We start from the raw sequence: 7,557 nt of genomic DNA, 5'->3' as shown, positions 1-7,557 counted from the left end.
TTGGATCATAGTGGTTCGTTGTTAACGTCAATCGATTGATTGTTTTGAATTGGAATAATTAAAGAACTTGGACTCAATTTGGGGTTAAATCGTAATTTGGGGTGGTATCAAAGCTGGTTAATTCGCAATTTCACTTAGTTTATTTAATTTGTCATCTTGATCGATGTTGAAGTTGTTAAACGTGGTAGTAGCATGATAAGTCGGAAGTAATAGGAAAACGTAAGTTGGGTAGGCAAAGTTTAGGATTTGTGATTGTCGAATGATGAAATATTTGTGGAATAATTTTGATTTATGCATTGGGATCTATTGTATTTTTTTGGCCAGAGAATGCCCCGGAGGATTTGTATTGATTTATCCGGGGAATGCCCCGAAGTACCATGTACTTGAAGACGACGCACGATCAAGGCCAGAAATGTCGGGTGGAGAAAGCAATGGAGTGTAGTTTAGAATTAACATAGAATAGAGTAGGTTTATATTTTCCCACTTTTCTATTTCGGGATTGTAATAATCGGACTGGACGCTATAATTTTGGATTTGTTTTGCTTGTTTGTTTGTTTGATTGTTTTGTGTGATTTTGTGTGGTTTATATATTCATAATGTCAAATTAGCCGATACGCTCCACCAAGCGACTGTGGTCGAACCACGGGACCGAGGGGTGCCTAACACCTTTCCCTCGATCGCCGAAATTCCTTAATCAGAATCTCTATTCGCAGATCAGTTTTTAGAGTCAAACTGTTTTGAAAAGGATCTTTCAAAGGTGACTTGGCAATCCAAATTATGTCAAGTGACGACTCTGAATAAATAATCCTTTTTCAAAAATAAAATTTTAATCTTTTGTCACTTTAATAATAAAAACCCTTTCGAAATTTCAAACATAAAAATACAATCTTTTTGGAGTTGAAAAAAGGGGTGTGACAATGATAACATAGCTAATTCATTCAATCTCTCTTAAAATGTTCTTGATTTTAAGTAAGACTTTATCAATTTTAATGGGCAAAATGACCTTCTAGACCCCTGTACTATGTCGGTTTTGTAAGTTGGACAATTCTACTTACATATTTGTCATCTGGACTCCCGAACCCACTAAAAAGCAATATTTTAAACCCTTTTTTGGTGAGTGTAACACTCACTCCCACGTCTGCCACGCCTAACACGTCTGCCACGTCATTTAAAAAAATTATTACATTAAATTCCAAGTCATTTTTAAAATGCTACATAACAAATTAAATATTAAAATTAATTTAATTAAATAAGAAAAATTTGAATAATCATATTTTTATTTTTGCTCACAAATTAAACATCAAATCCATTCCAAATAATTAAAATTCTTCTCCAACTAATTCAAATTTTTAACTATAAATTCATATATACAAACATAACAAATTTTTTATTTTTATATTTGAATATTTTTAACAAATTCACAAAAAGTTTAATTTTTTTCAATCGAAATTCACTAATTTTTTTCAATATTCACTATCACTCACTTTCAATTTAAATTTAAATTTTAATCCCCAAAAAATAAAAAGATTTCAAATTTAAATTTAATTAAAAAAAGAATTGAATTGAGAGGAAAAATGAAAATAAAAAATAAAAAGTGAACGTGTGGGGGGGGGGGGGGGGGGGGGGAGAGGGGGGGGGGGGGGGGGGGGGGGGGGGGGGGGGGGGGGGGGGTGGGGGGGGGGTGGGGAGGGGCTGGTGTAACACCCCGTACTTAATTACGTGCATTAGCCATGGTTATATGTGTTGGAGTGTATGTATTGATCATAAGTTAGGTATATATGAGTTTAAGTATGAGTATTGATTATTTTGAGATGGTTTCAAGTGTATAGCTTGATTATATGTGTATAGGAATCGACTTTATTTATACCGGAATTTGCTCGTCGAAGTTCCTATGCGAAGTTTATCGAGTTAGCTTTCCAACGATATAAAGATTTTTGAAAATAGATGAGTATCGGATATAAGCGAGCATGTTCGAAACTTGAAAACGGTGGACGCAATGAACAGTAAATGTGCAGAAATTTTCTGCACACAAAAGTACTGCAGCCAAACAGATTTTTGGGTCGACTTTAAATGATCATAACTCCTTGTAAAAAATGAACTGTGTGAGCTGCTATATATCGATGAGAAGCCCTGAGAGTCTTCTTTATAATGCAATTGGTTTCACCCAAATCCATTATCGAGGCAAAGAGTTATGGTCGATTTACTTTAGCCTATCAAAACAGTCCACCATGGACAGATTCGGATTTACTTAAATTTTAAGGGCAATATGGTTATTTTCCATCACCTCATGGACGAAAATTGGTCATTAGATACATATACTTAGCCTCATATCCATCATTTATCATCCAAATTATTGAAGAATAAGAAACCCTAGCCTAAGTTCAACTCCAATTATCTTGTGATTCAACCGTAAAAAATCCAAATTGATTCCGTAGTTGTGTTCACCGTCTCGAGGGCTTCGAGGAGCACCCCTTATTTGTGCCAACAGGACTTCGAAATCAAAAGGGCCATTTTATGGTAAGGATGTAAATTATGTTGGTGTTATTTATATGGATATGTATATATATATATATATATATATATATATATATATATATATATATACATGTGAACATAAGAAGTATGTTATTTGATTGTTGTTGAAAGATGATTGGAAATGATGTTGGATTATTCTGGTGCATAGTTGGATTATGTTGAATTGTGAAGGGATTTGGTGTGATGATATGGTATTGAAATGATGATTATATATATATATACACACATAAACCTATTGTTCAAGTTGGTTTTTGGAATGCTTTGCAAATATTGGTTGTATGGAATTATGGAAGAGAATTGTGGTGTTGGGTTGCTAATACTAGATGCCAAACATTTCATTGTAAATAAGTGATTTGTAAAGGCAGGAAGTTGTGTTGAATTGGTATCCGAATCTACAACGAGGTATGTAAAGCATACTCTAACGATGTTCTTTGGCATAAAAACACCAATGTTCCATCAAGTAAGGTTCCGAAGTTGTCCAAAAACATGTATTGTTCTACATTACCAACGAAGTTGTTTCCATTCTATAAAGTGTCAAAATGTTACCAAAAGGCTCCTATTTCATTGTTGTGATATTGATGATTCCGAAACACATTGTTGATGTACCAATGAGTCTTTATTACATCGTTATTGTATAGAAAGTCTATTACTTGGTTCCTATTGATGTATCATTATTCCAACGGTACTATATTGGCATGAACACTAATGTAATAATCTCAAAAGCTTTTGAACTAAGTTATTGGAAAGATCTCTTCTGTGTGTTACTTGATATACGTGTGGGTGGTAGCTCAGGGGCTTAAGCCTAGCATGGGCCGATCCCGATATTTGATATGATTACAGTTGATATGTATTGGGGGCAGCCTAATGGTCACAGTACGGTACAGTATTGATTATTGTTAGGTGGTTGGAGGTTCGGGAGGAGGAGGTAATGACGAATGATAATTGTAAAGAATAAAATGAACGAATGTATACCGTTCCACAAATGTGTTTGAATTCAAGAACCCAATTCAGATTAATGATAATGTACATGATCCTAAAAGTGTTTATGAAGTGTGGTTCACTTCTATTATGATTTATTCACTTGCGTCTGATTTTCTTGATCCCCCATATCACATATGATTATTTACACTTTACATACTTAGTACATATTTCGTACTGACTTCCCTCACGGGGGACTTGCATTTCATGCTGCAGGCACAGGTGCTTCAGCTCATTCACAGCATAGATAGGAGCCAGGTTATACAGCTATTGTTGGTGAGCTCCAGTTTGCTTCGGAGCTTTCCGAGTCGATCCCTTATGTTTTGTTATTGTACAGGAGTCATGTGTGGGCGGAGGTTTGTCCCGACCCTAGTTATGTCATGTATATCCTAGAGGCTTTGTAGACATAAGGAAGGGTAAAGTCAGGGAAGTTTATATAGTGATGTTATATTTGTATATGTGGTGGCCCCGACGGCCAAGTATTATATATATATATATATTTGTGCGTGTTGTGCTGATACAGGTAATTAGACCCTTCTGTATGCAACGAAGTGCTGTTCAAATTTTTGGTGACATGTAAGTGAAAGTACAGGTATCTGAACGGGTTCTCCCGGGCCTTCTCGGCTTCGGGTGCCAGTCCGACCCGATGGAATTTTGGGGCGTGACAGCTGGTGAGGTGTGGGGGGGTGGGTACGGGATTGGGGTGGGGTGAAGGGCCTGGGGTGGGGTGGGATGGGGCTGGGTAGGGGCTGGGGACGTGCTGGAGTGAGGGTGGGGAAGGGTTGGACGGGTGTTGGGGTGAGGTGGGATGGGGCTGGGTGAGATGTGGGGGTGGGGACGGGCTGGGGTGGGGTTGGGAGGGAAAAAAATATTTTTTTTAAAAAAAATTTAAAATATTTTTAAAATAATTTTTAAATTTTTTAAAATATTTTTAAATTACTTTAAAAATTTTTAAAATATTTTTAAATTACTTTAAAAATTTTTAAAATATTTTTAAATTATTTTTAAAATTTTAAAAATATTTTTAAATTAAAATAGATGGAGGGAAAAAATGATCCTTTTTTAATTTTAAAAATATTTTTAATTATTTTTAAATTTATAAAAATATTTTTAAATTATTTTAAAATTTTTAAAAATATTTTAAAATTATTTTAAAATTTTTAAAAATATTTTAAAATTTAAAAAATATGTAGGGAAAAAAAGGATCATTTTTTAATTTTTTTTAAATTTTAATTTTATTTTTATTTTTTTAAAAAAATTATTTTAATATAAAATTGGCCAAAAATTGACCCCCACTCGCACCCCTAGGTAAGTGGTTACACTCTCTTTGTCCTAGTCACCATGACCTTGCCTATGCTCAAAGGGTGCAAAATATTGTTTTTTGATGGGTTCAAGGGTCCATATGTCGAACATGTAAGTAGAAGTATTCAACTTACAAAACTGACATAGTGGAGGGGTTTAGAAGGTCATTTTGCCATTTTAATGTTGAAAAACTTCTTTCTGAGGCAACCGCAATAGAAATTGTAAACATTATTCTACAATTAATGTAGGCATTTGAAAAATAATCGTGTCATTTTATGCGATTAAGTATATTGATCACAATATTAATTATCTTCTACTTTTATTATATCCCTTGATATTTTTAATTCAGAACAAAAATCTAAACCATAAATATTAGAGTGACTATTATGCATTAAGAAATCAAGATCAAGAAAATTTTCTTATTAAATTCTCATCATCTAATAATCTCAATTTTTTATAACTACTAAATAGAATACCAAACTAATTGTCATACGTTTTGAACTGATCGAATCTACTTTTTTTTAAAATAAATATTAGGTGTTTCAATTAAAAAAAAAAACTTAAGTACTATATAGTATATATAATTACTTATATATGAAAATATGGGCCCCCATAGTTGTAGGACCCTAGGCTATTGGCTAAATGATCCAATGGACAAGACATTGTACTATGTTGTTTGTTTAAAGGAAATATTTCAAAAATAACAACTATATAGCGTTAATTATAACTTTTATAGTAAAAATTTTAAAATTATAAAAAAGAGCAATATATATTTTATATTTTAGTAAAAGATTGTTATAAAAATACATATACAAAGAGGATATACGTTCCTTATTTAACTCTAATCAGTTAGAGTTAAATAAAGGATGAAACTGTTCCTTAATTTATGCCACATTTAATTAAATAAATTTATTTACCTTATATGACTCTTTTATTTTAACCTCAACCATTAATTTACATCAATATAATTCAAATTCAAACAACGTTTTGCATGAACAACAAACTCAAAGGAAATTCAAAAAAGAGAGTGCTTCCAATATTATTGATGATCGTCTGAAATTCTGAAGAAAATATTAAAAATACAACGCTCCAATTTCAAGTATCGATAAACAAAATTGATTCTATTTGTGAATTTCATAAAAAAAATATTGCGAGAATTGCTGAAAAACTTACAACAAAGTTATGTAACAGTCGTGGAATTTCAAAATTTGAGATTGAATATGAATTCTATCACTTCTCGAATAAAATGTTCTGAGCGGATTATTCCTTTCAAATTCAAAGTTAGACATGTCGTAATTTAATTTGAAATTTGAGATACAATTGTTGTACGATAAATTTAAATTTTAGTCGATGATAATTAGTATTAAAAAAAAAAATATTCCTGTTTGTTGGATTTCGTTTTGCATTTTTGTATATATACGAAATAGTTATTCTATAAAGTACGTATTTGATAATTAATTTTATTTTTACTTTTTCTAATGTTCTGAAAATTGACAATGGGAAGCATCCATGTTCTTATTAAACACTCTGGTAGATAGACATATGAACAACAATATGAAGATTAAATCAGTGATATGATATTATTAAGCATAAATGCTTCGTATAACCAACTTTACACCCTACTGGCTTCTCACATTGATGTAGATTTGACCTGCAAAAGTGTTTAATATACTTATGCACTCTATTTATGTGTTCACTGTCTGTTTCATATGTTTCTAGCTATATGTATATATATTATACATATGCAGTATGTTTATGAAATCACTGGCAGTTACATATGTGTCAAGCTATATGTACTTATAATATACATGTGCAGTCTTTTTTTGTGTTCATTGGGAGTTAGATATGGTTCCAACTATATGTATATATATTATAGCTATGCATTATGTTTGTATTCACTGGCAGTTACATATATTTCCAGCTGTATGTATTTATAATATACATATGGAGTACGTTTATGTGTTCACTGACAGTTTTATATATTTTTAGCTGTATTTATTTATAATATATATATGCAGTATTTTATGTGTAAAAATCTTGTATTCTTATATGTATTTTCTTAATATGCGGTATATATATATTTCCTTTGGTATATGGTGTACATGATTCTGAAAATAATGCATCTTGGAGTTGGTTCTTTGAGAATCTGAAGGAAGCATACGGTGAAAGAAAACATGTGTGTAGTTTCTGATTGTAATGCAAGCATCATAAAAGTTGTTGGTGGTGTGTACAATGATTTACCACATTATGCATGTAGGTGGCATCTATGAAAAGATGTACAATAATATTGTTATAGTTTAAATGTTGCAGTTACAGTTTAAATGTTGATCTGTTCATGATGTAGCATTATGTCAAAAAATAATTTTATTTTTTCACTGATAATTATATGATTCTAAATTTTGATAAAAATATTTGATGTTATTGAACTTGTTATAGTTAAATTGCAATTTTTTTTACTGAACTTGCTTAACGTAATTCATTATGAATATATTATACAAGACATATAACATGATTAATTTATACCTAAGAAACTAGAAGTAACACTTACCAAATTTTTAATCTGAAAAAAATACATATGAGAATCTATTAAGTACCTATGTCCATCTATAAAAACTAAGAATAAGTTAACATAACTTTATTTAAAAAATTAAATAATACATATAAAGACATATCAATTACGTAATCAAAACATTAAATACATATGTTTTTTTTAAAAAAAAAAATGCACTAATCATACATAAA

Source organism: Capsicum annuum, chromosome 1, assembly GCF_002878395.1.
Source record: "Capsicum annuum cultivar UCD-10X-F1 chromosome 1, UCD10Xv1.1, whole genome shotgun sequence".
Lineage (NCBI taxonomy): Eukaryota > Viridiplantae > Streptophyta > Magnoliopsida > Solanales > Solanaceae > Capsicum > Capsicum annuum.
Note: the sequence above shows the minus strand (reverse complement) of the source record.